At 43.7% G+C, this 25,310-nt stretch overlaps 1 protein-coding gene across 7 annotated transcripts in view; it reads right to left on the bottom strand.

Annotated features, from left to right (window-relative positions):
* Positions 1 to 25,310, bottom strand: part of HIVEP3 (HIVEP zinc finger 3) — a 391,298-nt gene that overhangs the window by 99,881 nt on the left and 266,107 nt on the right. For 4 of the 7 annotated variants that reach the window (XM_033954082.1, XM_033954084.1, XM_033954083.1 and 1 more), the window contains 2 exons: positions 8,787 to 8,875; positions 4,666 to 4,762 (listed from right to left, as the gene is read on the bottom strand). The gene's annotated coding sequence lies outside the window, so the exon portion shown is untranslated. The remainder of the gene's footprint in view (positions 1 to 4,665; positions 4,763 to 8,786; positions 8,876 to 25,310) is intronic. The other 3 variants (XM_033954087.1, XM_033954086.1, XM_033954085.1) reach the window with 2 other exon arrangements.

Below are 25,310 nucleotides of genomic sequence, written 5' to 3'. Positions count from 1 at the left end.
GATTGAAGTCCAAAACAAACAAAGAAGATATGATCAGTCCACGAAAAGCCAACAAGGTATCCAAACAAATGGGTGTCAAACAGGCACAATGGAGAAAAGCGAAATGATCAATTCCGTAGAAGCTCTTTATTGATAATCAACCTTTCTGAGACCTGGTGAACCACTCCACTCTCCTAACTAGGTTTTTCAAAAGGATAGATTCAGTCTCGGTCTAGATCTGCTTCATATCGACCACACTATGGAGTGTCCCAGGGTTCTGTCCCGGGCCGCATTCTTTTCAGCACTCTCCTGTAACCGTTGGCAGTATTAATAAAATCTTTAGTGTTTACCTTTTATATTTATGCTGACAAGATTACACAATTTACTGTTATTGACTCACTGGTGTTTCCCATAAGTTAGGGTTAATTGCTGCTTGGCTCAATAGCAGTAGTCCATTCCTAATGAATATGCAGGAGATATTTATATACAGTTAGAGCAGTGCACGCAAATATTTATCATCAACATTTATTAGGGAGAACCTGAATAACTGATTGGTTTGCAGCCTTCCAGTTTGACACCACTGACCTAGATCGTTTGTTTTTTTGGTGTGGGGGGGGGGGAGGGAGAAAGAAGAGGGCTGGGGTTGGTAAGGATAACTGAGCGGCAAAACAAAAAGATCTCACTAAACTATTCAAAGTTGTCAAAATGCATGCGGACTGTGAAAAACTGCAGGAAGACCTTAGGAAATTGGAAGACTGGGCGTCCAAATGGCCAAAGAAAAATAATGTGGACAAATGTAAAGTGATGCTCATGGTTACTGGATGCCGAGTGTCATCATGGACAATATGCTGACATCTTCTGCCCAATGTGCGGCGGCGGCCAAGAAAGCAAATAAGACATTAGGAATTATTAGAAAAAGGGATGGTAAAGGCACTGTGCCGTCGGCTTCATTGTCATGTCCACCATTACCCCCAAGTCCCTTTCTTAGGTACTCTCGTTCACTAACATCCCTCCCACTGTATAGTTGTACCTCGGGTTTCTGCTTCCCAGATGCAATACTTTACATTTCTCAATGTTGAACTTCATCTGCCATCTCGTTATCCATTCCCCTAGTTTGCTCAAGTCCCTTTGCAATTCTTTGCAGTCCTCTTTAATCCGAGCTCCACTAAATAGTTTGGTGTCGATCGCAAATTTTATTATCTCACATTTCATCCCTGTTTCTACATCATTTATGAATATATTAAATAGCAGCGGCCCGAGCACCGAGCCCTGCGGAACACCACTCGTGACCCTCCTCCAGTCCGAGTAGTGGCCCTTCACCCCTACCCTCTGTTTCCTACCCACCAACCAGTTTCTGATCCATCTATGTACGTCTCCGTCCACCCCATGGTTCTTCAGTTTCCGGAGTAGACGCTCGTGACGTGAGGCACCTTGTCAAAAGCTTTTTGGAAATCCAGGTATATGATGTCTATGGGGTCTCCTCTGTCCATCTGTTTGTTAATTCCTTCGAAGAAGTGCAATAAGTTAGTTAGGCACGATCTCCCCCTGCAGAAACCATGTTGGCTTGTTTTCAGAAGTTTGTTTCTTTCCAAATGTTCATTGATATTTTCTTTTATCAGTGCTTCCGCCATTTTTCCCGGAACCGAGGTCAGACTCACCGGTCTGTAGTTTCCCGGGGCATCTCTTGATTCCTTTTTAAAGATGGGCATGATGTTGGTTATCTTCCAATCCTCCTGAATCACTCCTGTTTTCAGGGATAGGTTGCAAATTTGCTGCAGTAGTTCCGCTATCTCCTCCTTTAATTCTTTCAGAACCCTTGGATGGATTCCGTCCGCACCCGGGGATTTGTCAGTTTTTAGTTTTTCTATCTGCCTACGCACATCTTCAAGGCTCACTTCCATGGATGTTAATTTTTCTGCTTGATTTCCATTGAAGAATTGCTCAGATATGTTGGTTGTGTCTTCGTTTGTAAATATAGACGAAAAGAACATGTTAAGTCTTTCCGCGACTTCTTTCTCCTCCTTCCTGTCTCTGTCGTCCAGCGGTCCCACCTCCTCCCTAGCCGGCTGTTTCCCTTTAACATATCTGAAGAGCGGTTTGAAATTTTGTGCCTCCCTGGCTAGCCTCTCTTCATACTCTCTTTTGGCTTTTCGAACCACACGGTGACATTCTTTTTGATACTTCCTGTGCTCTTTCCAGTTCTCCTCAGTTTTGGCCTTTTTCCATTTCCTGAATGAATTTTTCTTAATGTCTTATCGCTTCCTTCACTATTTTAGTGATCCATACTGGATCTTTTGTTCGACTCTTTTTGCACCCCTTTCTGAATCTGGGGATGTACAGATTTTGCGCCTCGCTCACCATGTCCTTGAAAAAAGACCAGGCATGTTCTACCGTTTGCCATTTCTTGGAAGTGTTCCTAAGTTTCTTCCTTACCATTTCCCTCATTGCTTCGTAGTTTCCTTTCCTGAAGTTGAAAGTTGTCGTTATGGTTCTCTTTCCTTTCGGTATTCCTACTTCAACCTTGAACTTGATCATATTATGATCGCTGTTTCCCAATGGTCCCACTACTTCCACTTCCTTTGCAGGTCCCATTAACCCATTTAGGATTAGATCCAGAGTGGCATTTCCTCTTGTCGGTTCTCTAACAAGCTGCTCCATGAAGCAATCTTGTGTAGCCTCCAGGAATTCTGTCTCCCTAGCGCATCTTGAGCTTCCAAGACTCCAGTCTATCCCGGGATAGTTGAAGTCTCCCAAAATAACTGTGTAACCGCTTTTGCATTCTCGCTTCATCTCAGCTTCCATTTCTTTATCGATATCTTCGGTTTGAGCTAATTGTTCCTAATGCAAATGTTTTTATCTGCTCTGCATGGCCCATCCTGCAGCAGCGGATTTATTTTTTGGGGGAAATGAGGATCTAAGGCCCTTAAACTATCCAAACAAGTTGATGCATGATCCAGAACTACACTTGATTCTGTTACTTCATACACTCCAGGGAGAGGGGGGAAGGAGGGTAACAGGAATATGTAAAGTGTTCACAGAGCACTGGGTTCCTGATCTGTTTGCTAAAAATGCTATGTTTAAGGTACCCTCTTCTGTATGACTTTGTATTTTTTGACCTGACAAAATTTCCTCTTATTACTCCTGGTCTTCCAAATCAATAAATGGCTCCAGTAGTGTAGAAAGGGGAGGCAGGTGGAGGCCCAGTTTCTCTAATCTCTCACTGTACGGCAACTTCTCCACCCCTTAATCATTTTAGTCGCTCTTTTCTGGACCCTTTCGAGTAGTACTGTGTCCTTCTTCATGTACGGCGACCAGTGCTGGACACAGTATTCCAGGAAGGGCATACTATGGCCTGGTACAGTGGAATGATAACCTTCTCCGAACTGTTTGTGATCCCCTTCTAAATCATTCTTAGCATCCTGTTTGCCCTTTTTGCCGCCATCACGCATTGCGCGGACGGCTTCATTGACTTGTCGACCAGTACTCCCAAGTGTATTTCCTGGTCTCTCCGAGTACTGCACCGGACATCCTGTATTCGTATATAAGATTTTTGTTACTGACTCCTCCTCACTGCTCACACTGGGCTCAGCCCTCCCTCTGACATCACTTCCTGTTTGCAGGAGCAAAAGTGGCATCAGACAGCAGATTCAGTCAACGCGAACAGTGGGTAGGAGACCCTGCTTGCTGTCGGTGAAGATTAGAAAGCTAATAGGTTTAGTAGTATGAAATAAAATAGGAAGATTAGAATTAATAAAAGGTGAGGTGGAACAAGTCCGCCACACCCAGTATGGTTTATGGCAGTATCTCGCAAATTTTGTGAATCTGCGGCACACTAAGTTTCCAAGTTCTATTAAAATTTGTTGAAATGCCTATCATAAATTCTAAAGGGCTCATAATAAAAAAAACCCCAAAACAAACCAACGTCTAAAAAGTGGCCTCAATGGGTACTTAGACGATCAAAAAGCCTTATCGTCCAAGTACCCATAATCAAAGCTGGTTTTAGACATATGTAAAACCAGCTTAGGCCTTTCCCCTGCCTCTAAACGCATAGAGCGAAAAGAGGCATTTTTAGAGGAGGGGAAAGGGCGGGAGGTGTCTCAACTGAGTTATTTCTGGACACATCCAGAAAAACCTGTAACTTCCTTTTACAAAATAAGGAATCTGTTTTTCTAAAGTAATTCTTTAACACATTTAGGTCCTCTTTTACAAAGGCGCGCTAAGTGTTTTAGCGCAGACTTAGCACGGGCTAAATCAATGCATGCGCTAACCGCTAACGTGTCCATAGGATAACATACACGCGTTAGCGCTTCGCGTGCGCTACAAAACTTAGCGCACCTTTGTAAAAGAGGGGGTTCATTTATCAAGCTCTGTAGAAAAAGAAACCAGGAGGGTGGAACATGATGATATATCGTTCTGAGAAGACTTCAAAGAAAGCAGCTAAATCCTCCAATATATTACACTCTGGTATCTCCCTCTGAGCTTTATACAGTAAATTTTTACGGTAAATAATAACAATTTTATAGTAATAGCTGCTGCATTTGATAAAGTCAATACTACTTCAAAATATTTTCTCAAAAATCTCTCTACTGATAACGGGGACACTGGAACATTTGGGAATCTCAGGTTGATTTTCCTTCTTTTTAATATGTCTGTGTAAATACAGACTGTCCTTAACCCCTGACGTACCTACTTGCTGAAGCTTTCCAATCTGAGTCTCCACCTTCTTGTAATCAGAATCTAAAGAATGAATGTTCAAATCCATGTCCTTTAGCTTAGAGATCACCTGATGAGAAAAATCACAGAAACGTTGTACTGGATCTTTCAATATCCCCTTGGTTCTTTTACCCACTTTCCATATATCTACTAAAAGAAATTTGTGAAGCTTCAATGTCTTCACCAATGATTTCCTCACTAAAGTCAACTAGTTTCAGTGAATAAGAGGGCAAATTATGTGATGAAAGAGATAATGGATACTGCGGATGGGCAGACTAGATGGGCCATTTGGCCTTTATCTGCCATCATGTTTCTATCTATGCTGGCTGAGAAAAACATCCTTGTAAGGAACGCAGAAGCATATTTGGGCGACACCACTGCAACTGGTCCTTAAGGTGCTCTGCATCTACACTCCAACATTTGCTTTTACTTTTTAAAAATATTCTGCCCCACTCCAAACAATAAACCCCCAAACATATGCATAGGTAAGTGACTCATTAAATAGTCTTAAAATTTCTTTTTTTTTACTGTTCTCCTCCAAATCTCCCAAAGGAGGATAAAAATTAAAAGTGCATGTGTGTACATATTAGGGCTGCAAGTTAATCGCAGTTAACTTGCAATTAATGCATTACTAATTACGATTTTAAAAATTAATCATGTTGCAGCATCTCCCACCTCCTCCAAACATCTCTTCTGCTCTCTTTCACTCCCAACCCATCTTTGGCAAAATATAGCACCTTCGCCCCTCAATTCATTACCATTAGCCTCCTCTATACCAGTCTACCCTAAAGCTAGCCCTCTGTTGCTCCATGGTAGCAGCTGCTTTGCACATTTGCTGCCTGAAGCCTGATCTAAAGCTTTCCTTTTGCCCAGTCCTGCTCATGCAGAAACAGGAAATGATGTCACAAGCGGCTGGATGGGCCAGAAGGAAAGTTTTGGAGCAGGCTGCAGGCAACATATGTGCAAGTCACCGCTGGGGACCAACAGAAGACTATCTTTAAGGAAGACTAGCAAGGCGGGGGTGAGGGCAGATGCTGAATCATGGGTAGGGAGAGGGGAATGGGCTGTAGATCCATGAGCAGAACTGGAGAGGCCACCAGTAGAAGCTATAGCCAAGGAGGTAAATTCCAGCAGTCACAAGAAGAGCTTGGTGCTGCTCACCACCAAGTTTGTGTCACTGCTCATGGGGGTGGAGGGGAGGGAGGGGGGAGAGAGAGAGATAATGGACATGAATAGGAAAAGAATGGAAGGAAAAGAAATGGAGAGATGTTGGATTTGAGGGTGGACTTTACAGAAAAGAAGGGCGATGGGATTGGATATACCACCTTGCTGTGGTTACAGTTCAAGAATTTTACATATTATATTCCACTACTACTATTTATCACTTATATAGAACTGAAAGGCATACGAAGTGCTGTACATTTTGACATTTAATAGGCAGTCCCTGCTCAAAAGAGCTTACAATCTAACTTGGACAAACAGACCTGACATATAGGGTTAAAGAGGCGGAACCCAAGGTGAGAGAAGTTAGGAGTTGAAGGCAGTCTCGAAAAGGTGAGCTTTTAGCTGGCCAGAGATGGAGCCTGCCATAGGGATTTGTGCAGCTTGTTCCAAGCATACAGCATAATAAGGTGTTCCAAGCATACGGCGCTGGCTGTTAACACAGCAAACAAGTATTAATATGCTAATGTCGAGTCATAAGTTGCCTTATTACTAAGCAGTATACAAGGCTTGACTGTTAATAATTAGGAGGAAAAAAAACCTTGAATTTCAAATATGGAATTATGTCTGGGTTCTGATCCCAGTTTTGCTGCTAGACCTCTTTGAATCTTCCAGTTTTTTTTCACTTCAGAGAAATCAAAACAACCCCCCAAAACTGATTTTAAGATGGAGTAAAATCTGAAGAAAAGAAGGTCCTACCTGAATTTTTTGGAGGTGAAATAGAATGATTAAAAGCAAAAATAAAAAAAACATATTCCAAGCCTTAGACGCTGTTCCCTTTCTCTAGGATAAAGTGAATTACCGTATTTTCTCGCATATAACGCGCGCGTTATACGTGGTTTTTACAAACCGCGCATACCCTTGCGTGTTATACGCGTGAGCGCGTTGTACAAAAATTTTTTTACATAGTTCCCCCCCCCCCGACGCCCGATTCATCACCCGGAAGGAGCGCTCGCACTCCCACCCCGAAGGACCGCTCGCACCCCCACCCGAAGGACCGCTCGCACCCCCACAGCCTCCACCCCTCCCCCATGGAGAAGCTGTCCACCTTGTTTCCGGATGCCAGCCCAGCTGCTTCCTCTGCCGGTGGTCCTGCCCCTTCTCAGAGCCCTGTGCTGCGCTGCTTCCTCTTCAGGCGGTCCCGCCCTTTCTCTGATGTCAGAGAAAGGGCGGGCCGCCGGAAGAAAAAGCAGCACAGCAGGGCTCAGAGAAGGGGCGGGACCGCCGGCAGAGGAAACAGCTGGGCTCGCTGGCATCCGGAAACAAGGTAGACAGCTTCTCCATGGGGGAGGGGGGTGAGGCTGTGGGGGTGCGAGCGGTTCTTCGGGTGGGGGTGCGAGCGGTCCTTCGGGGTGGGGGTGCGAGCGGTCCTGCGGGGGGGTGAATCGGACGTCGGGGGGTGGGGGGGCATCAGGCTTTCAGGGTAGGGACAGGACTTCAAGGAGGAAAGGAGAGTCGGGGCGGGCGAAAACAGAGTCAGGGTCTCCAGAGGAGAGTCGGGGCGGGCGAAAGGAGAGTCGGGCAGCATGCGCGGTATACGGGTGTGTGCGGTATATAAAAATTTATGTACATAAATATGTGTTTTTTGCGCGCTATACCCATGTGCGCATTATCTATGTGAAAATACGGTATTGGAAACCCAGATGCAGCAATGAATGACAAACTCCAAGATGGCATGAGAAAAAGTAAAAGACCTCGGAGGATTTTAGTCTCTTGTATATGAAAGACAGCCCTTCAAGTTGTACTGAATGTCACAGCTGAAAGACCCTTTACAAACACTCATTCAGATCAACCGCAGACAGGTAGAAGGCCAGGATTTCATGCAGAAGTCCACCTCAAAACTGGAGGCAAACTGGATGTTAAATTTCAATTAAAAAAAAAAAAAAAAATGTATAAAGTCCTATAAAATGAAACAGAAATATCTAGGAAAGTTGGTACTCCCTAACTTGTTTCATCCCAGAATTTCCTAGGGCAAGGGGTAGGCAATTCCGGTCCTCGAGAGCCGGAGCCACGTCAGGTTTTCAGGATATCCACAATGAATATGTACGAGATGGATTTGCACGCACTGCCTCCTTGAGATGCAAATCTATCTCGTGCATATTTATTGTGGAGATCCTGAAAACCTGACCTGGATCCGACTCTCGAGGACCGGAATTGCCTACCCCTGTCCTAGGGTGTTCATGGGCTCCTATTACTAAGGTGCGCTAGCGTTTTTAGCGCACGCTAGCTGAAAAATTACCGCCTGCTTAAAAGGAGGCGGTAGCAGATAGCATGCCTTTGTAAAAGAAGCCCTTAATGACTGAAGTACAGGTTCCTATGATACATGTTTAGATCTTCAGTCACGAGAGAAAGTCTCGCCCAGCAATAACCATGAAAATGCCATGAATAAATATTTTTTCCACTGTTATTGTAAAAAAAAAAAAACCCCAACAAAAACCAAACCTAAACAGCCTCCCATTCTGTTCCCCAACCTCTCAAAAAAAAAAAAAAAAGTTTTTTAAAAATATAAAAAAATACATATGCAAAATCCGATAATCCAAAAGCTACATTTTGCTGCAAAAGAGCAACCCCCCCCATCCCTCTCCCTCCACACCCCCCCCCTCATTGTAGTGTTTTGCCGTGCACCACTACTACATCAAGGAGGCTCGTGGCTACTTAATGTAGGCAAGTGACTTCATCAGAAATGAATGGCCTAGCTGCCACATGTTGACAAAGCAGCTCGCTTTAAAAGTTGCACTTTGCACCGCTTCCAACCTATATATTTTATATTCAGCATCCGCTCCCCACCCCACATACAAACACAAAACAGATATATGAATTGATACAGAAAGTGAATGAGAACAGAGAGAATCACTGCCAAGCAGTCACCTTACCTGCTAGGACCTTACAGCTCTCTCTCCTGCACGGCGGGCTCTTCACTCTGCCTCATAAGTGGTGAGGAACCCTTAGACGCTAAGCTTGGCTGTAATAGAAAAAAAAGAAGAAGAAGAAGAGAAAAAAAGTTTATTCTATAACTCCTTATTTGGGCAGTGATGTAATGGGAAGTTGCTCAGTCAGCGACGCCCACTTTCTCCTTTTTTTTATTTTTTCCATTCACTAAACACAGTTTCCTGTTTGGCAGCTGCCCCAGCCCTACTTTCGACACATACAAGGGAATCCTTCTGCCCTTGGTTGACTGTCAGGTGCTTTACAATGAACGCTTGTATTGCAGAAACTGCTGAGTCCTATTTGGAACTTCAGTGGGGCGGGATGGGGGGGGGCAAGGTTTTTTGTTTTGTTTAATGTGTTTATGTATGTGTGTTTTTTTTTGAAAAGCACTTGCTGATGATAACCAAACAAATTAGCAATAGGTAATAGTATTTTAGAAGCACGCTCACATTGATAGTCACTTTATCATTGCAAACAGGGAAGCCTGATCATCTTTAAAATAGATTTTTTAAAAATCAGCTCTGCACACCAAACATTTTTTGAAAAGTTCATGAAACTGGAAGCTTTTTCAGAGAAAGTAGAAACATAGGAAAATGAAGGCAGATAAAGACCATATGGCCCAGTAGTCTCAAGCTCACGACCCATGCCAGGTACTCTTTCGAGGCCCTTGGTATTATAAAGAATGATTCTTTATGGAAAACTTGTGCCTTAAGTGTCTGGCGGTGGCATCCGGCGGTCGCCGTAACCTCATGCAAGCACTTTCCTGCATCTGTATGCGATTGTGAGGTGGCATCCAAGCGCGTGCAGACGCAGGAAAGCGCTTGCGTGAGATTACAGCAGTGAGGCGGGAACGGAACGTAAGGCAACCATTGGAGGCAGTGCAGCTTGTGCGTGTGTCTGGGCTCAAGGGGGTGAGAGCTGAAGGCGGCTTCACTGGCTCCCACAGTTCGCTTTAGGATCCAGTTTAAATGCGCATGCATAATTTTCAAGCTTCTTTATGGAATATTTGATTCTTTTGTCCCTTTATGTTGGAATACCCTTAGACTTTGCCATTTGAGAAACACACAAAGATATAAGCTAGCTTTTCCTTCCTTTAAGGGAATTAAATCTGCTGGGAAGCTCAGTCGATCTTTTGTTTCCAAGTTTGTAGAGATCTGGAATTAACTCTTCCCGACTCCATTAGGTTTTTAGGCCAGCTGCAATTATTTCATAAATTCCTGAAAACTTTGTTGTTCTCGCAATTTTTAACCCTTTCAGGACCAAGGGACATATTTGTCCCATAACTTTAAAATCCTATAAATTTTGATTGGGATAGTCTACAGTTCTAAATTTGATATGTACGGATTCCATATGATACTGCCTTTATGTAAACAAACTGGTTCCGACATTCATTCATTAGCGTCGTTGCCAGATTGACGAGAAGATTCACTTGCCACACTGTCCATAAGCCAGAAGTTTGATTTTTTTAAAAAAAAATAATGATATTTCACACAAAAAATCAATTTTTTGGCATCTGCAAGCCCTTTTTACCATAAAAATGTCGTCAAATCCACAAAAATTGGCCTACGATCCTTATGGTCCTGAAAGGGTTAAATGGTTTAACTACAACCTCAACAAAATGATAATAATATAGTAATTTTTCTTACGCTTTTCTTATGTACTTTAGTTTTTAATTAGCTCTTCCTTCTCCTATGTTTTCTGCTATGTACTCTAGTCTTAATTACATGTGAACTGAGTCGAGCTCCACTGGGAGATGACCCGGTATATAAACCAAAGATTAGATTAGATTAAGGCACATGTTTTCTAAAAAGAATCATTCTTTATAATACCGAGGGCCTCAAAATAGTTGGTCCAAATTCTTGTCTCTTGCAGTTGATACTTTGATAGTTTTTCACTTTCTGCATGTTGCACTGCTTTCAGCTGTGTAAAGCTGAAATTATAAGAAGCCATTAAGGAAAGATTTATAAACTATATTACAACTTTGCACGAACTATAACTCGTTATAGTTTCTATAACGAGTTGTACCTCATGCAAAGTTGTCCTTTCTTTAATAAGACATTAACTATTTTTTTCTGCGGCCCTCCAAGTACCTACAAATCCAAAATGTGGCCCTGCAAAGGGTTTGAGTTGGAGACCGCTGATCCTCATTATCACGTGAGTCCCTACCACCTACAAACTGAGTGACGGTAAGCACTTATGCTGTAATTTTTATTTGGGGGGCACATACCAAAGGTAACATTAGCGCTTGGCCATTAATAGGAAAAAAAAAAAAAACCCCTTGGGCCTTAGCGTATGGAAAAACCCATGCAAGGGTGCACTAATGCTCCTTGTGCCCCTAAATGACTGTCCACAAAGATAAAAAGGTTTTTTGAAAACCGCCCACCCCTTTGTGCAGAGAAACGTACACCAACTGTTTTTACAAAGTGCGTGCTTTTGAAGGCAATTCAGCAGACATTTTGCCACGGTCAGGGAATATTACAACGCACGTAGTTTCCAGCTTTTAAAATGATGAATTAAAAAAAGTTCCTACAGAAAAAGCAGGCACAAATGTCCGCAGTAGAAGTACCCATGGATTCTGCACCTGTCCTGCGGAGTTTTGAAAATTGCGCTCTCAAGGCAAAATCCATGGCAGAACCAATGAATATCCATTGCAGACCTAAAAAAAAATTAAAAAAAAAAAATCCATCTGTTTTGCAAATCCATCCATTTGCAATTAGCAGGTACAACTTACTGTCCTCCTTATGTACTGTTGTGGAAATAAGTCTGTTACATTTACAAACTAACTGTGAACTCCTATAATCTGATAGCAACAGAATTCATAAGCAGAGAGACCTATAATACTCGTAGAAGAGAGAAATAAGTCAAGTCTGGAGTCTGACAGAGGGCTCATCATTTTTTGACACCCCCCCATCTATATGAAAAATATGATTTTTAGTAACAATCTACATATACTTAAACATGCAGGCAACTCATTTCACTTTTACTAAAACTGCGACAAATGTGGCCTTAGCGCGCCCTTCACGCAGGTCTTTTCCCACACGCTACTAAGATCACTTTTGCCACGGCTGGTAAATGGCCGATTTTTTTCCATTTTCTGAATTAATGGCCACACACTAATTTTGCAGCTAGCATACAGCCATTAACCCCGCCCCCCCCCCAAAAAAAACTACCACGTGAGCCCCTACTGCCACCTGTTTTGAAGGCAGTAAGACACCCCCTCCTGTGCTAATCGATTAGTGTGTGGCAATACCTCACATGTTGATTAGCACTGCCACACCTACTCTCTACCCCCTAACACGGCCCTTTCCGAGAAAATAAAAAACATTTTTAAAATTTATCGCAGGACGTGGTAAGCACACGCTAGCGCATACTGCAGTTTTGTATAAGGACCCTTTCACTAGAGGAAATTTTAATACTGGTACCTTTCGACATTAAAAAAAAACAACCACCCAGAAATTCAATTTCATGCCTCCTTCTTCCTTGCGGTGACATGGTTAAAAACAGACCCCCCCCCCCCCCCACAGCAGAGGAATAGAAGGTCCGCCTCAGCCTAAGAAGAAGGATTTCTGCAAGGTACAAATTATTTAAAACTACAGTATTAGTATTAAGTCAAACATAGTTATCACTGATGATACGAGACAGTGATTTTGGAAACCGTCTTGTTTTAAACTTTTTTTTTTTTAAATATAGGCCTGGAAACTTACATGCTCATGCAACCGTGTAACAGTAGACTGCCGAAAAGGGGATATGACAAAGCCATCTTGCACAGACCAGTGAAACAATTACATTTTGCTCCTATTGTAAGTAAAAAAGACAAGGCTAACCAGCGGGCAATAGGTGTGGGGCATTCTCAGATACAACTGGGCATAGATAGCAAGTTTCCTGGGCATGGTCTGTAGACGGATCTGATTATTCTATTTTTTTTACTAATTTGAAGCAACTAATTTGAAGCAAAACAGAGAATACGAAGAATACTGAATTGCAATAACGAAAAAGAGTAACCACTCCTTAGACCGCGATGTATAAGGGAGTGACCCTAAGGGCTCCTTTTACGAAGCCGCGTTAGCGGCTTTATCACACGCGACTTTTTATCACGCGCTAGCTGAAAAACTACCGCCTGCTCAACAGGAGGCGGTAGCGGCTAGCGTGGCCGGCAGTTTAGCGCGTATGCTATTCCGCGCGTTAAACCGCTAAACGCGGCTTCGTAAAAGGAGCCCTAAGTTAAAGGCGATCATCACGAACAAATGAAACATGAAATGGCCACTCTGAGCATTGACAGCGACTATGAAATTACTACCACTACTATTAATTATTTCTATCTATAGCGTTACCAGACGTATGCAGCGCTGTTCTGACACATCGTTTATTGTATCAGAAATATCTACGAAAAAGAACAATTTAAGTTAAACCATTAATTTATAGAGAGTGTATGGTTCGGCAGACTGGATGGACCATTCAGGTCTTCATCGGCCGTCATTTACTGATGTATCATTTGAATTATGCTATTTTACTGTGTTTTAGCTCAAACACTTTTAACGCACAAAGATTGCTAGGTAGTAATGTCAGAATGCAACATCTTACGTAGCTTAAATTAATTAAATGCTGTTTAATAGCAATACATTAAGTACGATGACTAAATAAAGTATGTAAAATTTCTCATTGAAGTTCAAAGCGGTTGCTGAGAGAACTTTTAGTTTTGCCTCATTCTGTACATAGCATGGTAAGCAGCAGCAAAGGCAAAAAAAAGGTAATGGCCAAAGTTAGGCAGTGTAGGTGACCAACCTTGTAGGGCCAACAGCTTGGCGATATCTTCACCTACAGCAATGTATCGTGGCACACTAGTAAGCCTCCTTAGATTTCAGGTATGCCACAACACATAAGAACATAAGAATAGCCTTACTGGGGTCAGGCCAATGGTCCATCAAGCCCAGTAGCCCGTTCTCACGGTGGCCAATCCAGGTCACTAGTACCTGGCCAAAACCCAAGGAGTAGCAACATTCCAACATCTCAAAGAATAGCAAGATTCCGGAACCCCAATGAGAGCAACATTCCAGAGCTGAGATTGTGATGTCGGAATGCCTCAGTCCACAGTGCTTCAGAGCCATCCTCAACAGTGATGTGACGGTTCACATAAGAACAGCCTTACTGTGTCAGACCAATGGTCCATCAAGCCAAGTAGCCTGTTGTCACGGTGGCCAATCCAGGTCCCTAGTACCTGGCCAAAACCCAAGGAGTAGCAACATTCCAACATCTCAAAGAATAGCAAGATTCCAGAACCCCAATGAGAGCAATATTCCAGAGCTGAGATTGTGATGTCGGAATGCCTCAGAGTCAACCTCATCACGTAAGAACATAAAAATATAAGAATAGCCATACTGGGTGAGACCAATGGCCCATCAAGCTTAGTAGCCCATTCTCAGGGTGGCCAATCCAGGTCCCTAGTACCTGGCCAAATCCCAAAGAGTAGCAACATTCCAGCATCTCAAAGAATAGCAAGATTCCGGAACCTCAATGAGAGCAACATTCCAGAGCTGAGATTGTGATGTCATAATGCCTTATTCCACAGTGCCTCAGACTCAACCTCATCACATAAGAACATAAGAATAGCCTTACTGGGTCAGAACAATGGTCCATCAAGCTCAGTAGCCCATTCTCACGGTGGCCAATCCAGGTCACTAGTACCTTGCCAAAACCAAAGCAGTAGCAATAATTCCATGCTACCTATACAGGGAGGGTGGGGGGGGGGGGGGGGGGGGGAGGAGAGGCGCGAGAAACACGTTCTGTAGGCAATCAGCTGTCGCCAGGGCCTCTCCTTCTCTCCGGCCCTCTCCCCTGCTGGGACCCTCCACTGGTGGCTCAGGGCTCGTCTAGGGGCCTTCGCGCGTGCGCGGATGCCATCATGGTGACATCCACGCACCTCCGGATGCCTTGAGCTGCGGCCACTACATTTACTGTGCCGGAGCTCAACAACGTTTGCAGGACACTGACCTAGAGCACTGTGCGGCAGGAGGGCAGACCCAGCACATTAGATGGGCCATCGGGTGCTTAATTGCCAATATCTAGCGGGATACTTGCAAACCTTGCTAGCTTTCCTCGCTTCCCCCATGTACCAAACAGAACACTGTGCACACTTTACGATGCTTCTTTTTTTTATTCCTCCTGCAAAAGCTGCTCAGTTTGAATCCACAAGGAACTCTGCCTTTTTTCATTTTAGAACCTTCCCTTTGGCATTCACTACCGAGAGTTCGGTTCATAGACAACGGCGCGAAAGACAAAAGCGCGCGCCGACAATTGAGCGCAGCGCGCGCCGACGCACCGCTCTAAATTACAGTTTTTAGGTGCTCCGATGGGGGGTTTTGTTGGGGAACCCCCCCAGTTTACTTAATAGGCATCGCGCCGGCGTTATGGGGGGTTTGGGGGGTTGTAACCCTCCACATTTTACTGTAAACGGAACTTTTTCCCTAAAAACAGGGAAAAAGTGAAGTTTTCAGTAAAATGTGGGGGGTTACAACCCCCCACAACGCTGCGCAATGTCTATTAAGTAAAGTGGGGGGGGTTCCCCCCCACCCCCCCCTCGGAGCACTAAAAACAGTAATTTAGAGCGGCGCGCGCTGCGCTCAATTGTCTGGGCGCGCCTTTGTCCCGGCACGCTTTTGACCGGACACCGAGAGTTCTGCACATAGAGCCTTCTTATTCCAAGCTGAGATCAGCATAAAAAACAAACAAACCAAAAAAAAACCCACATCTTTTCAACCTGACTGCTTCCGGGTAGCAGCCTACAGCTGATCTTCCCTCTCTCAGGCTGCCTACCCCCCCTCCCTATGACCCTACTGGCACAAGAATGCCCCCTCCCATCCATCCTCCCAAACCCCTCACCCTGGGACAGGCCCAAGTCTCAAAGCACCACGTATGCAGTAACGTTGATAGGACCCAACATGGCACCGTGAGCATCTTGCCTCAGGGATCATAAAATCTTTGACGCACCGTCTAGAGTCCTAAATGTGCCTGGACAGAACTTCTGGAGTCCCTTTCTGAGTGACTTCTAGGGAGCCAATGTCCATCCCTACTCTTATGCTTCTTCTATAAAAATATGATACAACATCAGATAAAAACAGGCTGACAAGTTCTTGACGAAACTGAAGCCATTTAGTAATCCTACAAAACTTCTATTTATACTTAGGATTCAGGGCTATGGTTTTTAGTTTTCCATTCTGGGAACACCAGTAAACAAAGTTTTCTTTTAAAGCATTTAATAGCTGGAGTCCGAGCATCAGTGTTAAACTCTCCTATCTGATTTCAAGGATTTACTGTAAATAGGACCCCTTAGGCCAGCGGTCTCAAACACGCGGCCCCCCAGGGACTATTTTGCGGCCCGCAATCTGTCCTCGACTAAAGCAGGGGTCTCCAATCTACTTCCCTTCCAACTGCCCTCCCCCAAGCCACCGCAATCGGGGAACAGGCCAGCGCCCGAGGTCTTAACTCTCCTTGTTTATCTTCCCCAGCTCGGAACCGACCAATTCTCGCCACTCAATGTCAATTCTAAGTCCCTCCCCGACATTAGCAGTAGCAGAGAGAAATATTCCTGCCATGGAAGGCAGTGTGTTTACTTCACTTACGCTGCCAGTGGCTCGAAGAGTGAAAAAGTGGCTGCAGCAATGGATCCCACCATCCCCAGATCCACCATCTCTCCTTTTCTCAACTAACCTTTCATTCAGCATCTCTCACTCCTTCCCCACCACCCCAGGGTTCACAATCTCTCCCTTTCTCTTCCCAACTACCCTTCTAACCAGTATCTCTTATCCCCCCTCTCTCCACACCACCCCTTTGGTCCAACTTCTCTCCCTTTCTTTTCCCGCCCTCCATTCCATTGTCCACCATCTCTTTCCCTCTCCTCTGTTTCCAGACCCATTATTTCTACCCCTTCACCTCTCCCCCCCCCCACCCTCAGTCCGGCATATAGCCTTCTTTTTGGACCCTCTCCGTGTACTTTTAATAGCTACACCAGGGGGCTCCCGAAGGCCGGCATGTTTCCCCCTTTTCTCTACTAGCTCTCCATTAGCTCACCTTACTTAAAGGAACAAATGTTTGGAAAAAAATCCACAATTTTATCCTGAACGCTTAGCCTGAATTTTTATTATTTATTTATTTTTTAACTGGAAAATAACTGAATATTTACATCAATTTTCAATTAAACTTCAGCTAAAAGATAAACCAGAAAAATTAGTGATAAACAATTTTAATCATTGCAAAAATGAACAGAAGTAAAAAAAAAAAAAAAAAACCGAACCCCCCTGCAGCTTCTGTAACTGTGCTGTTTACTGAAACTTACCCATAGTCCAGAGATCTTCAAAATATTACTTTAACTCTAAAAATAATCCACAGTATGGTCTGTGCAATTTAAAATTAATAGTGTACTGTACTTCTATTTCTGGCTGTTGACCTGATGAACAGATATAATCCCTGAAACTACGATTTCAATATTTGTCTGTATAGCTTTGAAAGCTCATCAAAAAACATATTAACCCCTCCTTTTACAAAACCGTAACGTGGTAACAGCTCCGTTGCTCATAGGAATTCTATGAGCATCAGAGCTGTTACCACTGTGGCTGGCGCTAAAAACCACGTTACAGTTTTGTAAAAGAGGGGCTAAGTTAGTCCAATAAAAAGTTATCTTTTTTAAAATTTTTATTTACTGCCTGCATGGAAAAATAACACACACACATCATTCAGAAATTGGCGCTGGCCCAAGCGGGAGTGCAGAAAGCTTGCTCCTGATCTCCGCGCTTCTGACATGTGTGCCGCTGGCCAGGAAATACGCTGGACCACCATCAGGTATGACGACGATGGCAGCGGGTGGGTTTAAAAGATGCAGCGATGGTGGCAGGTTTAAAAATATGCGGCGTGGGGGAAGGGTTAAAAGATGCATCGGTGGTGGCGGGTTTAAAAATATGCGGCGGTGGGGGAAGGGTTAAAAGATGCAGCGGTGGGGGAAGGGTTAAAAGAGGCGGCGGCACAGGTTTTAAAAATTTGTATCTTCGCTTCATAAGATGCGCTTACATTTCCACCCCCTTCTTGGGGGTGGAAAAAGTGCGTCTTATGGAGCGAAAAATACAGTATTTTAAATCGTGCTAATTTTTATGTAATTGATTTCGGTGCATTTTTTGTGATGTTATATATTTATGTTTTATGTTATAGTATTTTATTACTTTATAAATACTTTTATTTTTATTGTCTAATTTTATGAACATTTATATTGTAGTCATTCTGAATTGCAATAAGATGTGTAGAACATACATTTTAAATAAATGAAATGAATACAGTACAACTTTTGCTTGGAATTAAACATCATGACAGTGGACTGGAGGCTGGCCCTAACACTGATCCACTTTTTAAAAAAAAAATTTTAATGTCCCTGCATTTCAGTCCTTATTTCTACAAATGAGTCTCTGAACTAATATCCACATTCCTGTCAGGCTGCCCCTAGTGCTTAAGTTCTCCTTTGAAAGAAGGAACGTACAGATTTGAATAAACACTCAAATTTTTGTTTCCACTTTTGGGTTATGAATTCAGTAGAGGTTTTAAAACTTCTCAGATGCTCCTGTAATGGTATCTACTGAAATTTCAGGAGAATGAGCAAAGTGCACCTCGGGGACAGGATTAATATTTCATTAAACTCCCCCCCCCCTTTCACAAAACCGCGATACCAGGTTTTAGCTCAGGCAGGCTCACTGAATGCTCTGCGCTGTTCCCGATGCTAACAGGAACTCTACTGAGTGTCGGGAGCAGCGCAGATCATTCAGCGCACCAGCCTGCGCTAAAAACTGCTATCGCGGTTTTGTAAAAAAAAAGGGGAGGGGGATAATTTATGCAAAATATTCTTGGTCAAATAGAACCAAAATAGGAGGCCAAGATATATTTCATAACACACAGCAGTTAGCCGAGGTGTTTTGTTTTTTTTGTTTTTTTTAAAGTACTGTTTGCCACAGGTGCCAACACACACAATTACCACACAATATCGGGCAGGAACACATCTCTTGTGTCTAGGAAGTTTAAAATGTGTACTGGATTCACAGTTCAAGAATGGAAGCAAATTCCATAAAAAGGAAACAAACACCACCATCAAAAAACCTTTGCACGTTTTTGCATGTCTGTATTTTAAGTGGTATAATTTGTGAGGCTGTATCTTAGCAGTTTGTGTCTGAAGGGGCTATCTTTTTTCCTTGAAGCTATGACAACATCTGTTTGCACCAAGGGGCTCTTCTGTCAGATGGTCAGGCTCCAACTGGGCAAAATTAGGGAAATGCTGTTATAATGGTAATTCACGAAGAATGATCACCAGCTGCTGGTCTGATGCTTTGATCTGCCCTTTGGCACGTTGGCTGGAGTTTTATTTTCTAGGCCTTCATTTGATATATTTGGGCGCTAAGCTGTGAAATCCAAGCGGGTTTGCCAAAACACCTTCTCCAAAAAAAGAAAAATCTCAAAGTTCATGCCCATAAAAATAATTTTTGTGCCAGTAAAAATGTCATGAGCAATAGGCTCTGTGGGTTCAGCTTCTGCGAGGTAGCCAGTACATGAAAGTGAAAGACTTATGTCTTTGTTTATAAGGGAGTGGGAACCTCAGCACAAAACAGCGTTGACAAAAACATGCTGTAAAATAAATACAGTAAAAGTTTGACAGATTGTCAGCCAAAAAAAGTCGGAACGAGGGGGGGGGGACACAAGAAAAGTTTTCATGAATATCCTACAAGAAGCTCATTAGGATAAAAAAAAGCAGGATACTGAATTGAAAATCCGACTTCATTTTCTGCTTCTTATGACTCATTTCTAATTTCACTGAAGTTCATAATTCTGCTTTCTCAAAGGGGAATTCTCAAGGTAAAGAAATCAATGTACTATATTTTTCGCACCATAAGATGCACCTGACCATAAGACGCACCCTAGTTTAGAAGAGGAAAACGAGAAAAAAAATATTCTGAACCAAATTCTCCCTGCCAGGTTCTGCACCCAACCCCACACTCATTGCCGTTGCCTGGCCAGGCACCGATCTAAATAAGGTAACGGGCAGGGTGTGTGTGTGTGTGTGTGTGTGTTAGTATTCGCTCCATAGGACGCACCCTTTTTTCCACCCACTTTTTTTTGGGAAAAAAGGTGCGTCTTATGGAGTAAAAAATACGGTACCTTACATTCTGGCCTAGTGAATTCACCATCCTGGCTGCATGCAAAATATTAGACCTATACTGAGTGTACCAGATTACCTAAGAGAGGCACCTAACGTAGCTTGAGGCAGCTATTTAGTGGTACCGGTGAAATGCAAAGTGTCAATGTCATGTCCACCATGGAAGAATGGTTCATCAGTACTCAAAGATAGGCTTCCCAATAGCCAGAATAGGTGACTACTTAGGGGCAAGTTACCCCACCACGGGAAGTGGTGATACTGCATAGGCACTGTCCTATTTTAGGCAAGATGATGTGGCATTAAAAGGGAACCCGTTTAGGCCTACCACAGTTTAGAAAAAGAATCCCTTTTCCCCTACCAGCTGTTCCAATGTCTACAAACAACTGGAGATCTAAATCTGCCACTGCTGACATCCTTGTGCTGCAGGAGTCGACAAGCAGATCTTCCCCTCCCCTCAACTAATCCCAGCATTTCAGGATCTGGGTAACTAACTAAAGAACCTAGGAGAAGACGCATCTGGAAAAGCTTTTGCTAATCCGCTACAGCCAGGGGGGACATGGAAGTGCCGATGCTGGAGGGATATGAAATAAAATTAAGGACTGGGTAGATAAGACTACTAAGGATGAGGGACCAGCCCTATTCTCTCAGGCCTCAGCTTGCAACTTCTCATAATAAAGTCCTGGGATGGTCAACATTTCTTACGTCTATGTTGAAGCACAGCATGGTAATGGTTGCTAAAACCTCCCTATGCTGAAGTGATATTTCAGATGTGGTGTCCTGGAAGGGGTCTGCAATGTCTGTCTTTCAGCATCGCAAATTGCTATGGTTTTTGGGATAACCATAAGATGCACATTAATGCACTTCGAGAATATTGATGTGCACTGGTAAGCAATATCGTGGCCCCAATAGGAAGATATTTGGAAATTATTCTTTAGCTAATTGGAATCCAAAGCGGCCCCAGCTTAAAGAGTCATGGGATTGATATACTGCCTTTCTTCTGTGGCTATAATCAAAACTGTTCACATATATGAAGGTACTTTTTTTCCTGTCCCTATTTAATGCTATGGAAATTGCGATCGATTAAGGCATATTTTGATCCTTCTTCATTTTACAATCATTGATTTTGAGTTCCCTGGATTATTGTAACATCATTTATCTAGCCGCCAGTAAAATGAATATCAAAAAGGTTGCAGATCATTCAGGACATGGATGTTCGGTTGATTTTCAACTTGAAAAATTTGATCATGTAACTAAATTCTAATCGGAAACTACGTTTGCTCCCAGTTGAGGCAAGAATAATCTTCAAGCTAGGTTGTACCTGTTACAGGACATTGTTTGGCCTTGACCTGATTATATTATTGATCACTTTAAATTTATTGATAGAAAATGTTTTTCTTGGCGATTTAGATTATTTACATTTCCTACTGTAAAAGGTTGCATATATAAAAATAATTTTCCATAGAATTTTATCTTTTCAAGCTGGATTATGGGACAAACCTTTTCCTGTCCTGATAAATTCCAACTCATAGTTTTCCTTTAGAAAAATGCTAAAGACCTACTTCTTTGACAAATTTTTCTGAATGTGATTATAATACACTGTGGTTGTACAGTCTCTTGATTGTTGTTAACTGCACTGAACTGCGAGGTTCACTGCGGTATATAAGTGAATTTGTTATGCTATGTTATGTAGTGGGCTCTCAATTTAAGTTTTGCACCTCGAGTTTTGTCGCTGTCCCTTCCCCATTCCTGTACGCTCTGCCTTAACTGCACAAGCCTCAAACACTTATGATTTTAAAGTGTTTGAGGTTTCTGCAGATGAGGACGGAGCTTAGGCATTGGTGGAATGAGGCATTATGACATCACAATTTGAGCTCTAGAATGTTGCTACTTATGATTTTAAAGTATTCGAGGCATGTGCAGATGAGGACAGAGGTCGTGGGGACAGGACTGGGGACAGAGAGATCTCACAGGGACGTGGAAAATTTGTCCCCGTGTCGTTCTCTACTCCAGATTCTTCCACCCTCCCTCCAACTAGAGAATGATACGGGGACAAATTTTCCCCCATCCCTGCGGGATCTCATTTTCCCCGTCCCCGCGGGGATTGCTGGCCCTGCCCTATTCCTGTAAGCTCTGCTTTAACCGCACAAGCCTCAGACACTTATGATTTTAAAGTGTTTGAGGCTTGTGCAGATGAGGACGGAGCTTATGCATTGGTGGAATGAGGCATTATGACATCATAATTTGAGCTCTAGAATGTTGCTACTTAGGATTTTAAAGTGTTTGAGGCTTGTGCAGATGAGGACGGAGCTTAGGCATTGGTGGAATGAGGCATTATGACATCACAATCTGAGCTCTAGAATGTTGCTACTTATGATTTTAAAGTGTTTGAAGCTTGTGCAGATGAGGATGGAGCTTAGGCATTGGTGGAATGAGGCATTATGACATCAGAATCTGAGCTCTAGAATGTTGCTACTTATGATATTAAAGTGTTGGAGGCTTGTGCAGATGAGGACGGAACTTGCAAGAATGGGGCAGCGACAGGAAAAGAACTCGCCAGGATGGGAAAATGAGTTCCTGCGGAGACAGGGAAAAATTTGTCCCAATGTCATTCTCTAAATCAGGGGTGCCCACACTTTTTGGGCTTGCGAGCTACTTTTAAAATGACCAAGTCAAAATGATCTACCAACAATAAAATTAAAAAAACCCCACAAAGCTCACTGTACGCTGAGAAAATTTTAATTATCATTCCTATTCCGGGGTTTTTTCAAAGAGGTCAAGGCAGATGACTCTATGCACTATCACCTCAGTAACAACCATACAAAAATAGACAAATATACCCCCTCCCTTTTTACTAAACCACAATAGCAGTTTTTAGCACAGGGAGCTGCGCTGAATGCCCAGCTCTGCTCTCAACGCTCATAGGCTCCCTGCGCTAAAAACTGCTATTGTGGTTTAGTAAAAGGGGGGCCATAGTGCAAAATATAGACAGCAGATATAAATTCAGACACATTTTGATCATTAAATTGAAAATAAAATCATTTTTCCTACCTTTGTCGTCTGGTGATTTCATGAGTCTCTGGTTGCACTTTCTTCTTCTGCCTGGGCATCCAATCTTTCTTCCATTCTTTCAGCCTGTATGCTTCCTCTCCTCCAGACCTTATTCCCTCCCCAAACTTTTTCTTCCTTTCTCCCTGCCTTTCTTTCTCCCTGCCTCCCTTTCTTTTTTTCTCTCTTCACGCCCCCTTTCTTTTTTTCTGTTTCTCTTCTTTCCTTCTGTCTCCCTGCCTGCCCCCGTTCTTTCTTTCTCCCTGCCCTCCACCAAGCCACTGCTGCCACCATTGGGGAACAGGCCCCCAAGCCACCGCCATCGGGTAACAGGCCCCAAAGCCGTCGCCGTCCCAAGCTCTCCCTGCTTCCCTGCGTCGGGTCAACCAGCATTCCTCTCCCCGATGTCAATTATGCCGTCGGAGAGGAAGTTTCGGCCCAGCCAGGCAGCGATTGGCTGGCCTGAACTTCCTCTCAGACGGCAGAATTGACGTCGGGGAGAGGAAGGCTGATCAGCCCGGTAGATCGCCAAGGCAAAGTGAGTCTATCACGGAGCCCGGGATGGGCTCCGCGATCGACTCACTTTGCCTTGGCGATCTACCGGTCGATCGCGATTGACCTATTGGGCACCCCTGCTCTAAATCGAATCCTGTTTCCCAGGCTCTTAGGCCACAGCAATAACCACTAGGTTGCTCCTACTCTGACATGTCACCTCAAAATCTTTTTTTTTAGCTCACAGTTAATACACACGTTTGGCAGTTATCCTACAGTTTACCACTTTAAGGTGCGTTGGAATGTATACGCGCGTAATGCAGCTTAGTTAAAGGGGACCCTAAGACAAGTGAAGTATTACGGTGCTAAAATCTTATTTTTGGAAGAAAAGATTTTTATTTTATGGTAACAGCAACACAAGCGTTTCCTGGTGTGTCAAAGTCCGCACAATTCAGAAGGAAATCATTTCTTCAATTGAAATGCAGGATACTTGGACTTGGGCGCAAGCTTCTTTCTGAAATTTCACTGCTAAGTGCCTGATTAAGTTTTCAAATGCTAATGAATCTTTTCACTATCCAGAGCACTTGAACATTTATTTGGGTATTTACAAGACTAATGCTACAAGGTTGGAGTGGAGGGGGACTTGCTCCTGTCTCCTACCCTAGACCACCACGATCCCCCCCTGGATAGGCCCCAGGGGTAGGTAGGAAATCTAGCGCTGCTGGGGGGAGGGGGGTAAAGGGTGAGAGAATCAGTTTGGGTGGTGCTTGTTAAGGAAGTAGGGAATCTGGGGGGGAGGAGGGGAGGAGGGATGGAACTAGGACCCAGTGGTCTCAAACTCGCGGCCCGCCAGGTGCTATTTTAAGGCCCTCGGTATGTTTATCATAATCACAAAAGTAAAATAAAACAGTTTCTTAAATCATATGTCTCTTTAGCTATAAATTACAATATTATTAAGACTTAAGGTTTCATTTTTGGACTCTGTTTCTTTGGTCTGGGACCTCCATTCCTATTTTTTTTTCTTTGTTTTTAAATCACTTCACCGACTCTCTGGTTTGACCGTTGGCTCCGGTCCAACGGTCGAGGGGCCTCCTACTTGCTGTTCGACTGGCTCCATGGTGGCGATTGAGGGATGTTGGTCTGGGCCCTCGTGCCCTTCGTCGAGGGTGGAGGGTGTCTGGTTTCGGCTCCTTTACACCGCCGGCGGGGCTGCGCCGTACCGACAGCCGCACCATGGCCGAGGAGGTCAGCGGTGGGGAAATTGACGTCGCCGAGAGGGGAACGAAGCCTCGCATCGGAGGAGATGGCCTGCGGGGGCGTCCGACGTACTAGCAAGGGTTGGCCGGCACCTGTGGCTGACGTGCCGGGGTTGATGGTGGCGGTTACCCGGCTAATGATGAGACTTCCCTCACTTCTCGTGCGACTTCCCTCTGCTCTCAGGAGAGGCAGCTTCACCTGTGTCTTGTTCCAACGGTGGGCCAATCTCGTTGGCGGCTGCTGAGTTTTCCTGCTTCCAGCTATTTAAGCCAGCGGATTGCTGCTGGCCTACAGAGGTGTAGAGTAGCAATGATTGGCTGAGGCAACGTGCAACCAGTGGGACAGCCCTGTCGGGGATGGATGACAGCTGGATCCTCTTTCTCTCCTTGGTCTTTCACATCTGCGGACTCCTAATATCAGGACTTGTCTGACTGGAATTTATTTTAATTAATGTTTAATCTTTTTAATTTATAATTTAATAATTATTTTATTTTTG

The sequence above is a fragment of the Geotrypetes seraphini genome, chromosome 8, assembly GCF_902459505.1.
Source record: "Geotrypetes seraphini chromosome 8, aGeoSer1.1, whole genome shotgun sequence".
NCBI lineage: Eukaryota > Metazoa > Chordata > Amphibia > Gymnophiona > Dermophiidae > Geotrypetes > Geotrypetes seraphini.
Note: the sequence above shows the minus strand (reverse complement) of the source record. Positions and strands in the feature narration are given on the sequence as shown.